General features: G+C 44.9%; 1 long non-coding RNA gene across 1 annotated transcript in view; it reads right to left on the reverse strand.

The window, feature by feature from the left end:
• Positions 1–1,696: 1,696 nt before the first annotated feature.
• Positions 1,697–21,581, reverse strand: part of LOC127584854 (uncharacterized) — a 76,219-nt gene continuing 56,334 nt past the window's right edge. Inside the window, exons 3-4 of the long non-coding RNA XR_007958442.1 lie at positions 17,538–17,602; positions 1,697–1,838 (exon numbers count right to left, since the gene is read on the reverse strand). This is a non-coding gene — a long non-coding RNA (uncharacterized LOC127584854). The remainder of the gene's footprint in view (positions 1,839–17,537; positions 17,603–21,581) is intronic.

Raw genomic sequence — 21,581 nt, forward strand, 5'->3', positions numbered from 1 at the left:
GATCAGGACCCTGACCAGAAACGTTGACAGTCTGTTTTTCTCCATGGATGCTGCCCGACCTGCTGAGTTCCTCCAGTATCTTGCTTTTTTTTCTAGATTCCAGCGTCTGCAGTCCTTTGTTTCTCATTGTTCCACCTGATGTTTTTATTGGGGTTGGGTGCGCGCATTATATAAGAAGTGAAACAAAAGGATGCATCATGGTCTGGGACGGCAATTTGAATGCGCAGGAACGCAAGAAGCTGCAGAGAGTAGTGGACTCTGCCCAATTCATCACGGCCACATCCCTCCCCACCATCGGTAGTATCTCAAGAAGGCAACATCTATCACCAAAGATCCCCACCATCTGGGCCATGCCATCTTCTCACAGCTCCCATCGGGCAGGAGGTACAGAAGCCTGAAGTCCCACACCACCAGGTTCAGGAACAGCTACTTCCCTTCAACCATTCGGTTCTTGAACCAACCGGCACAACCCTAATCACTGCAGTTAGCAACACTAAGACCCCTATGATCACTTTGCACTAAAATGGACTTTGATTTTGTTTTGTTCTTTCTTATAAAAATTGGGTATAAGTTATGTGTAAATTATGTTTTTCTTGTGAATGCTGCTCATATGATGCTCTGTGCCTGTGATGCTGCTGCAAGTAAGTTTTTCATTGCACTGTGCACACATGTACTAGTGCATATGACAATAAACTCGACTTTTGATTTTTCTTTTGACTTCTGAAGCGAGCAGTGGTTTAGATCCATGGCCCTGATGTACCATATTCCAACCTCAGGTAATCCTCACCTCAAACAGCAAGGTAGCAACAACAACTGTAAATTGCATTTACCTACGACCTTTAAGGAAGTGAAACATTCCAAGTTGTTTACTGGAGCGATAGTGGCCAAAAAAATTAAAATAAAAGGAAGATTTGCATTGTCATAGCACCTTTCATTTTCCCTTTGAAGATATCCCAAAGTTCTGTACAGTCACTGAACCAAGTTTGTTGTTTTGTCGCTGTTAGAATGAAGGAAGCACAGCAGCCAGTTGGTACAAAGTGAACTCCTACAAACACCAGTGCGATAACGACCAAGATGTATCTTTCACAGGGAGTTGTAGGTACCTGGAACACGCTGCCAGGGGAGGTGGCGGAAGCAGATACAATAGCAATGTTTAAGAGGCAGATGTATGATCTGGCAGGGAATAGAGGAATACAGACCATGTGCAGGCAGATGGGATTAGCATCATGGTCAGCATAGACATGGTGGGCCGAAGGGCCTGTCCCTGCTCTGTACTGTTCTGTGCTCCACGTTCTATGATCTGGCCAGGTCGGAGATTCTGGTCTTCTTCAAACAGTGGCATGATATCTGTCTCATCCACCCTGAGAGAGAAGATGAGTGTGCCTCCCACAGTGCACTCTCCCTCTGCACTGCACCAGAGTCGCGGTCTAGATCTTAGTGCTGAGGGTTCTGGAGTGGGCCTTGAACCCATGACCTTGTGTCTGAGAAACCCGTCAATGTTTCAGGTCAAGGATCCTCTCCCAGACCCTTTCTAAGGAAGGGTCCCTGACCCAAAACGTTAACTGGGTTCTCTTCACAGATGCTGCTCAATTGGTCGAATTCTTCCACCACTTCTATCTTTGTTTCAGACTCCAGCATCTGCAATTTTATTTGTTTGTCACCTTGTGACTGAAGCTAAAACCCAGCTGAGCTGAAACTGATTTTGAGATGGGACATCCAGATTGAGGAAGGTACAGAGTTGAGGCTGGGTGAGCCCCATACACTGGTGCTCAGAGTGCCTTGTGCATCAGGGAAGGGCTCTGGTTTGTTTCATGTCCGGATCTTGGGAGGGTCAGAACCTAAAGATAGAGAAGTGCGTCAGCTGAGTATAAAAGGCATCATTACAAACACACTTATCTCATCATAGCTTAAGAACCGTGATTTCTTTTAGAACTAACATCTGGGAGACTATGGACTTTGTGTGGTTTGTGGGACCTTTTTCTGATTTCATGTGTACTGTGAACTTCACAAAGTGGTTTGATCCAGTCTCTCCCGGTGATGGGGCACAGCTGCCAAGCAGATCCCATTTGTGTGGCCCGCTGGTGCCGCAGTTACGACCACAGCTCACGGGGACACCCAAGGTGCCAGACATACAAGAGACAACGCCCTCACCGTAAATGAAGCAGGACTGTGTGTAGGTGGTCCAGCAGTGTTCGTTACAGCAGAGGTGTTAACAGGGGGGGAATACACTTCACCAAATAATCCAAACAGAGTTACTAGATGTGATTGTATGCACCAAACATCAGGTCATATCACAACTGCACAATCCTAACCCTACCTCAGCAATGGAACACTACGGACCACCTCTTGCACTCCCATGGACTTGTCTCTGTGTCTTTTTTTTTGCATTAACTTCTTTTTTTTGCATGGTCTTTTTTTCCCTCTCTCTTCACTGTCTTGTATAATTTATGTTCTGTGTGTTGTCTGTGCCTACGTGCCTGTGATGCTGCAGGAAGCAGGTTTTTCATTGAACTCGTACCTCACCGTACTTGTGCACATGATAATAAATCCGACCTGACTTGATATCATTTAACTTAATCCCCTCCTGAAAGATAATATCCACTCACCAGTGGAACTCCCCGTGACTGGAGTTAGTGCAGACATTCATCCAGGTTACTCCGACAGCCCCTCCCAAACCTGCAAGCTCTACCACCCAGAAGGACACGGGCAATGGGTGCACAAGAAGATGAGTGCTTCTAGCAGATTGCCCTCTCAGTCACACATTGTCCTGACCACCCACTGTTGTTGCAGAGTCAAAGTCCTAACCTACCTCCCCAGCTGCAGTGTGAGTTACCTTCTCTGCACAGTTAGCAGAAGTTCAAGAACTTTCTCAGTTGTAACCGGGGATGGACTCATATACTGAGAAGGAATTCCAATAGAAAATCAAACCGTGCAGAGCTAGGCCTTTCGGCTCAAACAACTTGTGCTCCCTCTTTTGAGTAAATCTCACTCCTCTGGATTTCTGCAATAGCCTTGAACATATTTCCTTCAGTTAGGTTGGTGTTTTAGATTGCAAGCTCCAACCCAACACATATGGTAGCTGGAAGTCTTTCAGTGGAATGGTGCCGGAGCTTGGCTTTGCAAAAGAACAGTGCTTATTGGAAGGAATTGCAAATCCAACAAAATACAATGGAGTTTTACTAGCCAACGTCCAGAAGTTGTTACCAATTATGAAGGCGAGACAATGCAGTTCCCAAGGGAAGCAGACTAATGGGTTAGTTGGTCAACCAATCAGTACCACTTCAATGGATGTACTAATGTCCCTTTGCCCCACTGGAAATTCTCTTCCCTTTCATTGGTTGTTGAACAAGAAGGAAATGCTCAAAGAGCCCCAAATCCGTCCTTTGTGTGAATGGTCAGGATGCCTCCACCGGAAGGTGGGTAAGTACACGGGACAGAAGGAAAGGCGTGTGTTTCTCCTGCATCTCCAGAACTTCAGCAACTTACAGCTGGTGAAGTACATTTGAAGTGCTGTAATGTAGGAACTGTGGCAGCCATATTGTGCACAGCAAGCTCCCATCAAGAGAACGTGATAATGACCAGATACTTTGTGTTATTGACAATGACGGAGGGAAAATCTTTCACTGGGTACTGGGGAGACCCTCCTCCTCTTGAATCTTTTATACCCACCCCGCAATCCCTCAGTACTGCGCAGAAGATTCAGCCTGGATACTTGCTTGAGTTTCCATAGTGAGACTTGAACCCATAACTTTCAGTTTCAGTGACAAGGGGATGAAAGTGTAGAAACATGGAAAATAGGAGAGGGGTAGGCCATTTGGCCCATTATTTGGCTGATCATCCACTTTCGTACTTTTCTCCCAATATTCCATGGTCCCTTTGGAATGAAGAAATATATCTCCCTCCTCCTTGAATACATTTAATGAATTGGTCTCCATTGCCTTCTGTGGGAGAAGATTCCACACGTTCACCAATGTCTGGGGAAGATATTTCTCCTGATCCCAACTCTGACTGACATAGTCTATCTTGAGGCTGTGATCCATGGTTCTGGAATCTCCCATTATCAGGAACACCCTCCCAATAATGTCTAGTCTTAATGGAATTTTATAGATTTCAGTGAGATCCCGTCTCCGTCTTCTAAGCTCCACTGAATATTGGTTTAGTTGATCTAATCTCTCTTAAAGTGTCAGGCCTGTCATCCTGGAATCAATCTAAAGGCATAACTACCAGCGAGCACTTAATGTAAGGAAACACTGTTAGATTGAGATGAATAAGAGTGAGTAGAGTTCTGGGTGAGTCACTATATGGACCAGCTGGGCTGAATGGCCTGTTTCTGTGTTATCGAGTTTCATATAGTTCCATTAAATTTAATACCTAGTTCCATTCTTACATCACTTTACAAAAGGTTTCATTTTGACCTAAACATTTTATGAAGTTCAGCAAAATTGTGCAACTTGTTACAGAAGCCACAGATTAAACAAAACATGCCGTAATTACACAACAGGTCAGGCAGCATCTGTGGAGAGAGATTCAATGTTTCAGGTCAATGACCTTTCATTAAAACTATCTCTGAATAAAGCTCATTTCCTGAAACATAAATTGCCTCTCCACAGATACTGTCTGACCACCTGAGAATTGGGGTACACTGTGGTGCTGCCTCACAGCTCCAGTGACCTGGGTTCGATCCTGACCTCCAGTGCTGTCTATGTGGAGCTTGCACGTTCTCCCGGTGACTGTGTGGGTTTCCTCCAGGAGCTCTGGTTTCCACCCACATCCCAGAGACACGTAAGTTAGTAGGTCAATTGGCCACTGTAAATAGCTCCTAGTATGAAGGTGAGTGGTAGAATCTGGTGGGGGGGGGGGGAGTTGAGGGGTTACATGGAAAAGGCAGTGGAGGGGTGGGATTACTCTGTGAGGTGGCATAGACTTGATGGGCTAAAGTTGTAAGGAAATATAGAACACAGAATTTCAGCACATCCTGCTCAAATTTCCGGCAACTGCAATGTTTTTGCTTTTGAAAAAAATAGGAATCTAAAATAGACTTCTCTTTATAATAGTATTCTTTACGTGTCCTGGGGACGATTTTTATCCCTCAACCAAGATCACTAACGCAGATTATCTGGTCGTTATCACATTGTTGCTTGTGGGAGCTTGCTGTGCGTAAATTGGCTGTCGCTTTTCCCACAATACAACACTAATCGCACTTCAAATGTTTCCATTGGCTGTTAGGTGCTCTGGGAAACCTGGAAGTCTTGGAAGGTGCTGGATAAATGCAAGACTTTTTGTCATGATGCCAAATACATTTCCCTCTTTTTCCCAAAAAGCTGCTTAACTCCTTATGTCATCAGGTCCACGTTAATGGAAGTAACTTGCCCCCACAACAGGTCGAGTGTTGAATTTTGCTTTTTTGAATCTCCTTATTTTAGGGAGATGGTCCACTCCCAGGCCACAGTGATAAAGGAGAGTTTGTAATGGACGTCTGCTAATCTTTCACCACCAGCTCTTTTATATGGTTTCCACAGAATGCCTGCAGCATTACAAAAAATCTATAGTTAGCTTTTAACTGCTGCTCCCTGCTCGTAATAACATTCCTCAGCTGCATGGTATTTGGTGGAGAAATCAGACCATACAAGAACTGCCATTTAACAGGACTATAAACTCTTCCTCTCAGCCAACGTCTTATATTTTAGGTTTCTGCTCCAGTAAGTTTCATTATGTAATGCTGGCTGTGGGGCGAGGGGTGCTATGGGAGGAATTTGGTTATTCCATGCAGGTTAGATCCTCTTGTTGTATTTCCTGGGTGTCGTCTCCCACTCGACACATCCCAAGTCACATCATAAACTCAGCTCAGCAGGCTCCAGACACGGGCGTTTGTGCATGAGGAGGTGTTTTTATGAGTGTGAGAGGCCAATGAATTGGTTGGCGGACAGGTGTGAGGGACTGGTCGTATCTTTTCCCACCAGTTTCTAATATAATGATGGAGTCCTGGGACAATGTGGTGCATTGTATTCACTTTTGGGGACACACACCCTGCAGACCATCAGAGGAATAACTTATTGCAAACTGATCTACAAACACTCTCTCAAACAAAGAGTGATATCCTCCCTCCCTATCTCTCCCCACCATTTCCCTCCATTTCCCTCTCCCGCTTTCCCTCTCTCTCTCTCTCCCTGCCTTTCCCTCTCTTTTACTCTCCCCTTCTTTCCCTGCTCCATTTCACTCTCCCTCTTTCCCTCCCTCTCTTACCCTCTCCTTCTCCTCTCTTTCTCCCTCCCTCCCTCTCCCTCTCTCTCTCCCTGCCTTTCCCCCACCACTCTCCCCTTCTCTCCCTGCTCCATTTCACTCTCCTCTCTCTTTGCTCTCACTGACTCCCTCTTTCTCGCTCTCTAGTACAACTGTAGGGCAATCACTATAACTGCACTAAGACATTGAGACCAGACAATTGCATTCAAGGTGGCTGTATGTATTATCCATTATAGACTGGACACGGCGTTGCTGCATGTTCTATGTTCTGTTCCTGATCCACAACCACATGTTGGAGATATTCTTAATTTCCATCTCTGCACCAGCTGCCTACATCAGCCACCATTAGCGGGTACCAGCTAGCATTGACCATAACCTTTGTGACAGGTCAGTATCTGTTCAATGAGAATTCACGACTGGTCCCATTGACCTGGTGGTAGATTACTGACCAGCAATCTCCCAGTCCACTGTGTGTGTTCTCCACAAATCTGACATTTAATGGGCAAGATGAAGCCAGGTTCAAACTGAATCTGACTGGGTATAAACACCAAGAAATAATGCTTGGATACAGAGAACATTTCAATCAATAAATGTGGGAGCCGTAATGTTAGAATGAGTGCAGCCAGGAAGGTACTCAGGAACTCATGGTTCTGGTCCCTGCTCCCTCATCCAATCTGGTCTTTGGTTTTAATTCAGCTTTCCTGTTTGATCCCTATCATCTTTGTCTCTTTGAAGAGACTTCATGATTTCCATATCTCCCTGAGTTTCAGCAGCCTCAAAGGATACAGATGTCTCTAAACAGGATCTGACAGGACGTGGGTGACGTAGCTGCCTAAAGCATAAGTGGCAAATCAAATCATCTGCTACCTGTGAATGGGGTAACCCAGGCCAAACATTGGACACGTCATCATCCTACCTTTGATACAGATTCAATGGAGATATCTTTGAGATAAACCCCTTCTCTGAAAAGGCTGTAAGGCAGCTCACCAATCCCAAACTCAACCTATGAGTGTTTCTTCAACCATATGCAAAAAAGATTCAAATCATTTCTCCAAGGGGAAACAGAAGTCTCTACTGCATTTCACCTTGTTAGAGATCTCTGGATCTTTTTGACTGATTAATCCCACTGATTTTCCTGTTCTATCTCACTGTAAGCTCTCTCTCCAACAACAATGTGCATTTGTACGGCACTGTCAGCATAGTTAAAGGTCCAAATTGCCTGGGGGGTGGGAGGTGGGGTGAAAAGTTACTAAAGTGAATTTGACTCCAAGTCAAATGAGGAGATATGGGGAGAGGCCATTCAGAGCACGGCCAAATGGACAAATTTTGAGGAATGTCAAAAGGAAGAAGAAATTGTCGCCTCATTATAGGAAGGATGTGGAAGCTTTGGAGAGGGTGCAGAGGAGATTTACCAGGATGCTGCCTGGATTGGAGAGCATGTCTTGAGGATAGGATCAGCAAGCTAAGGCTTTTCTCTTTGGAGAGAAGGAGGGTGAGAGGTGACTTGATAGAGGTGTACAAGATGATAAGAGGCATAGATCGAGACTTTCTCCCAGGGTGAAAATGGCTAACACAAGGGGGCATAATTTTAAGGTGATTGGAGGAAGGTATAGGGGAGAAGTTTTTTTACAGAGAGAGTGGTGGGTGTGTGGAACACACTGCTGGCAGAGGTGGTGGAGGCAGATACATTAGGGACATTTAAGAGACTCTTAGATAGACACAGGAATGATAGAGAAATGGAGGGTTATGTGGGAGGGAAGGGTTAGATAGATATTAGAGCAGGATAAAATGTTGGCACAACATCATGGGCTGAAGGGCCTGTACTGTGCTGTAGTGTTCTATGTTCTATGATGAGGTTTAGGGAGTGTATTACAGAAACTGAGCCCTAGGTAGCTGAAGGTACAGCTGCCACCGGTGGAACCAATTAGGAATGGCGATGCACAAGAGGCCAGAAGAGGAGATTGCAGAGAAGTGCCTAATTGAGGAATGCTTGGGACCCTTAGGTTGTCAAGCTAGAAAAATAGTGATAAGTCTTCCTTCTCATCGTGCATAGTTATTGTGTATTTGATGCTATGTGCCTGTGATGCTGCTGCAAGTAAGTTTTCCATTGCACTTGTGCACATGAAAATAAACTCGACTTTGACTCTACAGTTGTACAAGACAATGGTGAGGCTGCATTTGGAGTAATGTGTTCAGCTTTGGTCACCCTACTGTAGGAAAGATGTCTTTAAGCTGGAAGGAGCGCAGAAAAGAATTATGAGAATGTTACCAGGACTCAAGGTACCGAGATATAGAGAGAGTTTGAGCAGATTAGGACTTTATTCACTGGAGTGCAGGAGACTGAGGGGTGATCTTATAGATGTGTATGAAATCATGGGGGATATCAATAGGGTGAATGCGCACGGTCTTTTTCCCAGGGTTGGGGAATCAAGAACTAGAGGGCACAGGTTTAAGGTGAGAGGGGAGAGATTTAATAAGACCCTGAGGATGGTCCGTATTATGGAACGAGCTGCCAGAGGAAGCGATTGAGGCAGGTACATTAACATTTAAAAAGCACTTGGACAGGTACACGGATAGGATATGGATCAAACGTGGACAGGTAGGACTAGTTTAGATGGAAATCTTGGTCAACACGGACTGGTTGGGCCAAAGGGCCTGTTTCTGTGCTGTATGACTCTGTGGTTCCCCAACATCACTCACTTGATAGAAACTGGGTGATGAGGGTGTGAATTAATCATTAAGGTCTCAGCTGCAGCACAAGCTCTTGAATTTCAACACTGTTCAATATCCCAGTGCTTATCACTGAATCAACAAAACAACTGACTACATAAGAATGAGGTGGGTGGACTATTTTTCCTGAATGGTTTTAGCTTGAACCCAGTGACATAGGAGATCAACATAATCAGCTTCACGGGCCAATATTTTCCACTGCACAGTTCCACAGCAGTCTGAGCTGGTGATTTGAGAGGGAGAGGCCCTTTCAGGTCTTCAAAGGAGAAGGAAAGGAAATACTTTCAAAGTACTTTTTAAACCATAGTGTTTATTTTTAAACTACTGTGTTATTTCTTTGGAGAGGAACAATTATTAGCGACAATAGTCCGTGAATGTTCGTTTTAGAACGCCCTTTTTCAATGCATTCATGTAAATTGTTCTAACAAAGCGGAGGTCAGAAGCTGAATAAGGCCACAAGCAATTGCATCAACGTGATTTATCTTTCTCAGTCGAGGAGGTATGGACAAACTTCATCTCCAACCCCCACTGACCCACTGCCCCAATCTGGTTTGATATCTGTGTGTTTTCCCAAGTTGCAGTAATATTGCTATCAAAGCATTCTTTTAATACGTCTGGTCCAGACAGCCACTTCCTCTTCCTCAGACCGTGACAGAGAAAGCCAGAAGTGCACCAGCATAACCCCGACAGTCCCTTGCTGATTGATGCAGTGCTTCGTTGGAAGTGTTTGTGTATCAGGTGAAGCAGCAATTCCACTGAGTAAAAAACCTTGCTTAAACACAGGGAGAGAGACACACGGGGAGACAGACACACGGGGAGAGAGACACACAGGAGAGACACACACAGGGAGTCAGACACACAGGGAGTCAGGCACACAGGGAGACAGACCTTGGGATTTCTTGAACTTACTAAACTCTAGACATTTCATCCTTGGGCACGGTGCTCAAGGCGCAGCCAACTGAGAGGGAGGGAAATGAGAGGAGCCAAGAAATTGTAATCATAGAGAACAGAGAGACGTGAGGCATCTGTAGGGGTAGGGAGTGGAAAGGAGACCAGGGAGGGGTCCAAACTTGAGGGTTTTAAAAGCACAGCATCAGAAACCCTAAGGCTCTAACAAATCTCTACAGATGTGCTGTTGAAAGTATCCCGACTGGTTGCATCATGGTCTGGTACGGCAAATTGAATGCACAGGAATGTAAGAAGCTGCAGAGAGTATTGGACTTGGCCCATGTTCTTGTGCACATGACAATAAACTCGACTTTGACTTTGCATTGTTCAACTGAGCTGCCAGTAGCAGGACTGTTCCGTGCTCCGCACTGCAAAGTCTGATCCCAGCCGGGGTGGAGGGCCGGCTGTATCGTGCTGGTGCAGTCGACCTGGGAAGAGGATGAAGAGCCAGTGTGTCCCAGCAAGGGACAATTCCGATGCTCTCCTGGTCTGACCTTCACCCTTCCACCCTCCATGGATTCCAGCTCAGCCAGAATTCCAGCAACAGCTCCCGGCTATCCCAGCTTCTGGTCCCTGTGCTCAAGTCCCTCCAAGGACCTGCCCCTCTCTAACCCTGCAACGTTCCTTAAAAGCCTGCCTCAGTTCTGGCCTCCGTGTCCTTTCACCCTGTTGTCAGCACTGTGTCTTATCCATCGAAGTCCCAAACACTGGAACAACTTTCCTGAAACACTCTGACTCTTTTCACCAGCTTCTTTTAATACCCTATCTTTGACAAAACTTTGTCCACTTGTCTCAATGTTTATTTTGATGTCAGTTATAGTTTGATTAAAAAACAAGATGCTGGAGGAACTCCATGGGTCAGGCAGCATCTGCGGAGGGAAGTGGACAGTCGACGTTTCGGGTCGAGACCCTTCACCTGAGTTGAAGGACGGAGGGCAGATGGTCAGTATAAAGAGGTGGAGGGAAAGGGGTGGAGCAAGACCTGGCAGGTGATAGGTGGATCCAGGAGAGAGGGGGAGGGCAGATGGAGGAGGGGAGAGTGGAGGTAGTGACAGAAGCTGGAGGGTGATAGGTGGAGGCGATAAAGGGCTGCAGATGGTGGGATCTGATAGGTGGAACCAAATAAGGGAGGTGGGGAGGGCAGATGGGAACAGTGGGGGAGGGGAGCCAGGGGGAGGGGCGTGTGGGTGACGGGCAGACGGAGTGGGTGGAGCAGGGGAGAGAAACAGGGTGATGGGGGCTGGGGGGGGGGGTGTAGGAGGGACTGGGTGGATCAGGAGGAGAGAGGAAAGGGACAGAGGGGAGCAGGTTACCTGAAATTGTTCAATGTTCATGCCGTCAGGTTGTATATGACCCAGGTGGGATATTTTTGCTCCACATTCCAGCATCTGCAGTCTCTTGTGTCTCTATAGTTTGATTAAACCCCAGTGAAATGTCCTGGGACACCTGACTACACTGAAGGGGCTATGTCAAGGTCAGTTGTTGTTGTCCATCCATCTTGTTCATTAGTGACCTTCAATGCAAAAGTCAGACTGGACACCAGACTTTGGACTCTGGACTTGAATGAAATGGCCTTGGCCCAAACACAAACTTAAAATTTTCTCTCTTAGTAACTAGCCATTTCTCCAAACCACTAGCCCAAAGGCAGATGAATGCGTTGGGAAGAAGGCTGTAGAGAGATAGGAATCATTCACTGAGAGGTACAGATCTCCGGAGATTTCAGGAATAATAACAGTACAATTACAAGAGAAATAAGTTCAAACGCGGTTTGTGAACTTAAAGTTGAACAGAAAATCTTTGGGAAGCAAATGGATTGAGAAACCTCAACCCGTTCCCCCTAATTACGCCCTTTTATGTCAACTCAGTCATTCCTGTGGTCAGTTCCCAAGGGAGACTTGCAGACACCAAATAACCCTGCCCAAGGCCAAAACAATTCTCCTCTCCTTGTATCTGTACAGCAGGCAGTCAGATTCAAGCAGGAAGAGTAGGGACTTGGTTTTATACCATGAGTTTCTGCTGCTGATGAAGCCGAAGGAGTTTATTCCCCAGCAACTTTCACAAAGGGGAATAAAATTAGACTTGATTAGATTCGATTGTGCCTTTTGATTTTCTTTGCACTAAGTTCCTGCTTTTGCACAGTCTTTTTTTCACTGTCTGGTATAATTTTGTGTACAATTTATGTATGGTTGATATTCTGTGTGTTGTCAGTACCTACGTGCCTGTGATGCTGCTGCAAGCAAGTTTTTCGTTGCACCTTTACGTCACTGTACTTGTGCTCATGACAGTAAACTCAACTTGAACAGGAACAATCTGTAGGGCTGTGAGATATGGCAGCAATTGGACAGCACTTCCAAAGAGCTGGCATGAATGTAATGGGCTGAAAGCCTGCTTACTGCACCGGAACCCCCAACACCCCACAACATTCAGCCCCCCAATCTCTCAGCCCCCTCTAACTCCCCTCATTTCCCATTCTCAAACGCCAAAATCTCCTACACCTCTAATCCACAATAAACCGCCAACACCCCTAACCAACACCTAAATCCTAACCACATACCCCTAACCAACACCTAAACCCTAACCCCACACCCCTAACCCCTACATCCCCAAACTTCCCACATTCTCAATGCCCTCACACCCCCCACCCTCAGCCATGATACTGAGGCTGAAGGAAAAGCAGTCAATGCTTGGAAGCATTCTGTGGGTCAGGCAGCATCTGTGGAAGGCAGAACAGGGTCAGCTATTCAGAGAGATGCACCTTACGTTAACTTCCACCACCTGACAATTTGCTTGGGTGTAAAATTAAAACCTGGTCCAAGCAAGCCCTCATTGCCAGAACTACTGAACTAGCCACCCCAGCCTGTCTCAACCTATAACATTGGGTTCTGTGGAGCTGGGGCCAGGTCATAGTCATAGAGTCATAGTCATACAGCATGGAAACAGGCCCTTCAGCCCAACCAATCCATGTCAACCAAGGTACCATCTAAGTGAGCCCATTTGCCCATGTTTGGCCCATATCCCTCTAAACCTTTCCTATCCATGAACCTGTCCAACTGCCTTTTAAATGTTATTAATGTATCTGCCTCAACCACTTCCTCTGGCAGTTCGTTCCATGTACAGACCACCCTCTGAATGAAAACCTTGTTCCTCAGGCTCCTATGTAGCGGTTAGCGTAACGTTATTACAGTGCCAGCGACATTCAATTCCCGCCACTGTCTGTAAGGAGTTTGGACGTTCTCCCCGTGTCTGCGTGGGTTTCCTCCGGGTGCTCCAGTTTCCTCCCACATTCCAAAGACGTACAGGTTAGGGAAGTTGTGGGCGTGCTATGTTGGCGCCGGAAGCGTGGTAACACTTGCGGGCTACCCCCAGAACACCCTATGCAAAAAGATGCATTTCACTGTGTGTTTCGATGTACATGTGACTAATAAAGATATCTTATCTTATCATCTTAAACCTATGCCCCTAGGTTCTTGATTCCCCAACCCTAGGAAAACAACCTCTGTAAGATCACCCCTCAATCTCCTGCGTTCCAATGAATAAAGTCCTAATCTGCTCAACCTCCCTCTGTAACTCAGTCCCTTGAGTTCTGAGTAGTTGGCCACCTGCTCCCCACACTTCAGGAGCGTGTTTGAGGTCAAAGCCGAATCTATGGCTTGGGTGAGGCTCTCCAATCACAGGAGAAAGCCCCCACCTCTCCTGAGATGTTCCTCCTCCCTCACAAATTCCACTCCCCCCACCAGCTGTAGGGATAAGCCTACTTAAAACATGGGTGTTGTGCCCACCAGCAAAGATGCTAATCTCACCATGTAAATAAAACAGACAAGTGATACTCCATATCGGATCCGTTTGGACTGGCTTCCTACAAGGACCACTGTCCAGATCTGGGAGGAGCTGGTTCAGGGAGAGATTGAAATGTGAGGAGAATACTCCCAGGGCATTACTGGGCTGTAACTCTGTGATCCCTGGACATTGCTGAGACCAGAACCACTCACTCAATCAGATAGATCTTTGGACAACAGCCATCAGATCTCGAGAGGGTATATCCGACACCTTCTGCAGTTTGGTGAACAGACGCCCTCCGCGATCCAGAACCGCCTAAAAAGAATTTGTCGTTTGCAGCAACAGTGAAGTCAAGCAGCTAATAAAATCCTCATCAAAGTGCACCAAAAGTGATCTCAGATTATAGTTGATCCCATCCTTCTTCAGGCAGTAAACTGGGAATTTCATGTGAGGTTGAGGTAGAAGATGAAAATTAGAAACCAATATGATATTTTTTTTAAAAACCTATCAAAATTTTATCATAAAAAGCCACATTTATCAAATAGGCTTTCAGGGCTGGAGAGGTTGTTCTTTAGTACTCTGTTAGGAGTTTGAGGGGGTTTGGTGTGGGGGTTTGAGGAGGTTTCTATAGATATACAGTGGAGACCATTCTGACTGGTTGCATCACCGCCTGGTACAGAGGCTCCAATGCACAGGATCGCAAGAGGCTGCAGAGGGTTGTAGACTCAGCCAGCTCCAGCACGGGCATAAACCTCCCCATCTCAAGAAAGTAGGATCCATCACTAAGGACCCTCACCATCCAGGAGATGCCCTCTTCTCGTTACTACCATCGGGGAGGTGGTACAGGAGCCTGAAGACCCACACTCAACGATTCAGAAACATCTTCTTCCCCTCCGCCATCAGATTTCTGAATGGTCCATGAACACTACCTCATTACTCCCTTTTTTTTGCACTATTTATTTATTTTTGTAACTTATAATATTTTTATATCTTTGCCCTATACTGCTGAAGCAAAACAACAAGTTTCATGTCATATAAGTCAGTGATAATAAATCTGACTGATTCAGTAGGTATGATTTAGCATGCAGTTAATTTCCCTCATTTAACAAGGCTTAACATCTTCGTGGGTTATTACTGTAGAAACAGAGGATAAAAAAAATGAAGACATCTTCAAATCCATGATTCCTTGTTGGCTGCACTTGTAAAGGCAGCAACAGCAGACCCTGTGGTGAGTTGGATAAGGTGAATAACAGCCTCTGGAGTTCCATGTTTGACAGCACAAGTACAAACACCACAAGTCATTGTTAGTTTTGTAGTGTTGACAGCAAGCTCTGAGAAGTTCACTACCATTATGACCACAAGCTGTAGGCCAATCAACTAATGGTTACAACTGAATAGCCGACAGATGAGCAAACTGCTTTAAGCCCACAACACAAAACTATCAAATAACACTTATCAATGACTAATGGTAACTTCTAATGTGTCTGGCCAAACCACAATGCTAACCCGGTTGACAGCGTGAACCCACAGCTGGTGTTCAACCAAAAGTCTTCTTGATAACAATAACTTGCATTTATATTGGGCTTTTAATATGGAAAAATATCAAGGATTTCTTCACAAATAAAATTTGGCCTTGACTTGCATTGGAAAGATCGGATGATTAAAAGGCTGATTTTAATGGCCTTCTTTAAAGTGAAGGGAGAACAAAGGAGAAGGTGCTCGATGAAGGAATTCCAGAGCATCAGGTAGCTGAAGGCAAGGCAGCCAATGAAGGAGCAGTTCAGTTCTGGGACAATTGAGAGGTGAGAATTAGAGGAGCACATTGAGTTAAAGTGCTGATGGAGATTATGGAAATAGAAAAAGGTGACACTATGAAGAGGGAATTGTTAGTATTATTGGTTTATTATTGTTGCATGTACCGAGGTACAGTGAAAAACATTGTTTTGCATGCCACCCATACACATCATTTCATTACATCAGTACATTGAGGTAGTACAAGGGAAAAGTAATAACAGAATAAAGTGTCACAGCTGCAGAGAAAGTGCAGTGCAGGCAGACAATAAGGTGCAAGGCCATAACGAGGTAGATTGTGAGGTCAAGAGTCCATTTTATCGTACTAGTCTTATAACAGTGAGATAGAAACTGTCCTTGAGTCTGGTGGTATGTGCTTTCTGGCTTTTGTATCTTCTGCCCGATGGGAAGGGGCAGAATAAAAAAAAGGGATTAACGTAGGATGGGTATGGTTGATGGTCAGCATTGACTTTATGGGCTGGAGTGCCTGTTTCCTTGCAGTAAGACTCTGTGAATCTACGTCCCTGGCTATCAGGCACTGTGTGAATGGACGTCGACTGTCCATTTCCCTCCATAGATGCTGCCTGACCTGCTGTGTTCCTCCAGCAGTTTGTTTTTTGTTGTGTGAATGGAGGATGGTTTTACTTGTGGTGTTGGGCAATCTGGCATCCTTGCCACTTCCTGACCTCATTGACTCAACAGAAATGGTGAAATGTGCACGTAATCAGTCGGGTAAAATAAGGCAGGCTCTGCACTCACAGCCTTCAGGGTTAAGTTGGAACTTCACTTTTGGCACTGTGCTACCATTTACCCCAAATGGGGACAAAACTCTTCTTGATTGAGCAAGTTTTGTGTGCGTACTGATTTTGGATTATACCGGCACAGATCCCAGTGGCTACATTAACGCAAAACATAAAGAAGGCATATTTGCAGAAACCGACTCCAAACTGACTCTGGCATCAAGAGAGGCAGGAGTTTTGATCACAAAGTAAAGGCAATGATATTATAAAAGGTGGATGGGGGTCTACAGGGATTTGGGACTGCAGTAAATTTTTAGGGTAGAAAAGAGCATCAAATGCATTGTCCTCTGCACTGGACCTTGAAGCAGAAGCTTTGTGACTGTTACAAGATTAAAAATATCCACCATCCCGTTGTGACACAGAGGTTTACCAGGACGCTGCCTGGATAGAGGGCATGTGCTGTAAGGAGAGGTTGGACAAACTTGGATTGTTTTCTCTGGAGCGTCGGAGGCTGAGGGGATAGCTGATAGAAGTTTATAAGATTATAAGAGGCATAGATAGGGTAGGAAGTTAGAATATTTTTCCAAGGTAGGAATGTCAAATACTAGATAGAGGACATGCATTGAAGGTGAGAGGGATATAAATTAAAGGAGATGTGCGGGGCAAGTTTTTTACACAGAAAGTGGTGGGTGCCTGGAACGGGCTACCAGGGGTGCTGGTGGAGGAAGATATGGTAGTGGGGTTTAAGAGATGTTTAGATAGATTCATGACTATGCAGGGAATGGAAGGATGTGGATCATGTGCACGCAGAAGAGATTTAGTTTAATTTGGCATCGTGTCGGCACAGACATCGTGGGCTGAAGGGCCTGTTCCTGTGCTGCACTGTTCTATGTACGATGTTTGTGACCTAGTCAATTCCTTGAATTCATGTAACCTTTTATATTAAATGGTACACAGGGATTACAGTGCCTACCTGATGAAACTTTCTGTATCCTTCTCCACAGACACTGCCTGATCTGCTCACTAGTTTCTGTTTATTTTTCAAATTTCCAACATCTGCAGTATTTAGCATTAGAAAGTTCGTCTTTCTGCTTCAACGGTTTTAGAGTTTTTGTTATGCAAGTTTCTGAGCAATGGTAGGAAAAGTCTTCCCCCTAAATCGAGTGCTACTTTTTATTTACCTGCACTACAAGCAATTTCTTACAATACAATAAGTCATCATTTCAGCTGTTGTTGGGAAATTAACCAATAGCATCCAGGTAAAATCAACTAACTGTCCAAAGCAGTTAAATATCAGTTGGCTTCTCTTACCTGGTCCAAGTCCTGCAAAGTTTGCAAAGCTCATTTTTCCAGTCCACGCTGGGCTTTTATCTGTGCTGAAATGAAACAGTAAACGGTGTGAGTGGCTCTCACTTATTATACCTCTGACGTTGAGTTACACAACTAGCTCATGGCACTGTTATTGAAGTTAGCCCTTGGTTTCTCCAATGTCACTCAGACCCAAATGCTGACCCAACTATTACCAAATACCCTTTTCAGTAGCAGTGTCCCAACAACACTGAGTATCAATGGAAGATTTAGATAGAGAGATGGACAATGGAAACAGGCCCTTCAGCCCATCGAGACAAGACTGACCATCAAACAACCATCAATCCCTTTTTGTTAATTCGACCCACACTCTCATCAACTCCCCCCAGATCCTACCACCCACCTACACACAAAGGGCAATAGACAGCGGCCAATTAACCTACCAACCTGCACTTCTTTAGATGTGGGAGGAAACCGGAACCCTTGGGAGAAACCCATGCGGTCAAGGGGAGAACATGCAAACTCCACACAGCCAGGGCCTGAGGTCAGGATTGAACCTGGGTCTCTAGTGCTGTGAGGCAGCAGCTCTACCAGGTGCACCACTTGAAAGTACGGCGAGGTAGGAAAGCCTGCATTTATGTACTGCACTAATATCAAAGGGCCTGTGCTATTGATCCAGAAACCAGAGTCTAAAGCAGCCCCTTGATAGCTGGGAACTCATAATTTATTTAAGTATATAAATCCGAAGTAAAAAGCCAAGATCAGCAATGATGACTATGTGGGTTTTCCCCAACCACAAGTAATTGGCTGCTGTAAGTTGCCCCTAGTGTGTTAAGGGGTAGAACCTGGTGGGAGTTGATGTGAACATGAGGAGGATTAACTGTGATCAGTGTAAGCGGGTAGTTGATGGTTGGCACGGACTCAGTGGCTGCAGGACCTGTTTCATGCTGTGTGGCTCCATGACCCTGTGACTTTACAGCCAATGGAATTGGAATTGGTTTATTGTTGTCACATGTACTGAGGTACAGTGAAAAACTTGTCTTGCATACTGTTCATACAGATCAATTCATTACACAGTGCATCGAGGTAGTACAGGGTAAAACAATTAGCAGAATACAGAATAAGGTGTCACAGCTACAGAGAAAGTGCAGTGCAGGCAGACAATAAGATGCAAGGCCATAACGAGGTAGATTGTGAGGTCAAGAGTCCACTTTATCGTACTAGGGAACTGTTCAATAGTCTTATAACAGTGGGATAGAAGCTGTTCTTGAGCCTGGTGGTACGTGTTCTCAAGCTTTTGTATCTTCTGCCCAATGGGAGGGGGGAGAAGAGAGAACGTCCGAGGTGGGTGGGGTCTTTGATAATGCTGGCTGCTTTACTGAGGCAGTGAGAAGTGTGGACAGAGTGAAGCATGAAGTCATGAGCTCTGACTCGAAGGCAAGAGTACTGTACACTGAGCTATATCTGGCATTAGAACATGCCAATAATTTCACAGTGTTGGTTAAGGAAGATACAGCTAGGCTCTCAATGCAGTAGGATCACTCACACTTTGAGGTCAAATACACACATCTTAAAGGCTGCAAAAATTAACCCTGGCATGGTATAGAAATGTTTTGTGTACAGCCCGGAGTAGCTGCTTACAGTGCTTGTACTCTCCTGTACACAGAGGGTCTTCATTAAGCTATGGCACACTGCAGGACAATAAATAATAGGTTTACTTGCTTACAGAGACATCTGATAAAACACTGACCCTATTGTTGCCCACCATGTTAGCATTCCTGTCATGAAAACCAGCTTCCCCTCCACGGACTGTCTACACTTCTCGCCGCCTCGGTAAAACAGCCAACATAGTCAAAGACCCCTCCCACCCCCCACATTCTCTCTTCTCCCCTCTCCCATCAGGCAGAAGATATAAAAGCCTGAAAGCACGTACCACCAGGCTCAAGGACAGCTTCTAGGCCGCTATTATAAGACTATTGAGTGGTCCCCTAGTACAATAAAATGGACTCTTGACCTCACAATCTACCTCGTTATGACCTTGCACCTTATTGTCTGCCTGCACTGCACTTTCTCTGTAGCTGTGACACTTTATTCTGCATTCTGCTTCTCCCTTGTACTACCTCAATGCACTGTTGTAATGAAATGATGGCATGCAAAACAAAGTTTTTCACTGTACCTTGGTACATGTGACAATAATAAACCAACTTACCAGTTTATTTTATTTGAGTGTAAGCTCTCTAGCAGCTGATCATTGGTCAGAATCTTGCCCTATCCAACGTCAGCAGTAATTTATTGACTGTGAAGGGCTTGGTCATGTCAGCAGTAATTTATTGACTGTGAAGGACTGTGCACGGTCATGTTAGGGTATAGGTAGACAATGTCCACTGTCCACATGTCCAGTTTAAGAAGGTGATCCACACCTCCTTCTCAAGGGCAGCTGGGAACAGGCATTAAATGCTAAGGCTGACAGTGGAGCCCTCACCCTGATAATTAATGAAAACATTTTTAAAAAACTACTTTCCATAAGTGTGTAACTAATTACTAATCAATTTTAGTCACGTCACCCAGGGTCAGGGGTTAGCATGTGAATATTGAAAATGCAGAAGACTTCATGGCTAACATCAGCTGTGGCAGTTTCTGCACAAGGATTGTTTGTTATGCTTATTGATTGCTCGGGAGCTTCAAAGATATGTTTCTCTAAAAATATCAAAGTATTTGAAAGTCTAAACGCTGCTCCACAATATAAAATACATGTTCTCATCCATAGCACTGTGGATTTTATTAGCTTATACTGCCAGATGTAAGTAAAGTGTTGGAAGCAAAGTAACCCAATATATATTGGTGGGGCTTTGCCAAGGCTGAGAATTCAAAAGTTTTAGACTGCAGGAGGGAGTGATGGTGGGAGGTGAAGTTTTCACTGTTTCAAGGTTTTTGCAAAGAGCAAGCAGCCTTGTTTTTCAAATGGTGAAGCGGAAAAACTGTGTTGAGTGTTCTAATTGAACGTGGTTTCGAATTTTAAACCATCACTCAGTAAAGTCTTATGTCGTTATGTTTCTCTCTCAACCAATTCCACAATTACATTATTAGACATTGCTAATGGTGTTGTCACGATAACTAATCTCAGCAGTTTGAAAAAAAGACCGTAGATGGCATGGATCTTCTAATGTAAAAACTCTAGTGGTATCCACTAAATTGCAATATATCTCACAGCAGAGGCGAAAGTTATCACAAGTTTAAACTCTTGATGGTCAGCAATGTATTTCCAATAATTGATCTATTTTTTATCAGTCATTCTTGTGTACCTATTGTTCACTGTTATAAGGGATATGAGTTCTCCAACCAACAGTTTCAACAACTCTTGACTACAAGAATCCTGTCTCATGATCTGTTACGTCACACACCCCTACCAGGAACACCACAAGAATAAAGCAAGTGATTGTATTCAATGCACTGAACACTCCAACAAACTTTTACAGATGTACGGTTTAAAGTGTTCTGACTGGTTGTGTCACGGTCTGGTGTGGCAATTCAAATGTGAGAAGTTGCAGAGAGTAGAGGACTCTGCCGAATACATCACGGGCACATCCCTCCCCACCATCGGTGGTATCTACAGGAGGCGCTGCCTCAAGAAGGCAACATCCATCAAAGATCCCCACCATCCAGGCCTTGCCATCTTCTTGCAGCTACCATCAGGCAGGAGGTACAGAAGCCTGAAGTCCCACACCACCAGATTCAGAAACAGCTACTTCCCTTCAACCATTCGGTTCTTGAACCAAGCTATGACCACCTTGCACTAAAATGGACTTCATTTTTTTTGGTACTGATTGTGTTCTTTCTTGAAAAAATTCTGTTTAATTTATGTTTTTCTTACGGATCCTGCTTTTCTGATGTTATGTGCTGTAATGCTGCTGCAAGTAAGTTTTTCATTGTACCTGTGCATCCATGCACTTGTGCATACAACAATAAATTGACTTTGGCTTTTCAACATCTCCAAATATCCACCACTTCCTCAATCAGTTCTTCTGTTTCTTCTAGTTTTCCCCCGAT

This window comes from Pristis pectinata, chromosome 31, assembly GCF_009764475.1.
Source record: "Pristis pectinata isolate sPriPec2 chromosome 31, sPriPec2.1.pri, whole genome shotgun sequence".
NCBI classification, from domain to species: Eukaryota; Metazoa; Chordata; class Chondrichthyes; order Rhinopristiformes; family Pristidae; genus Pristis; species Pristis pectinata.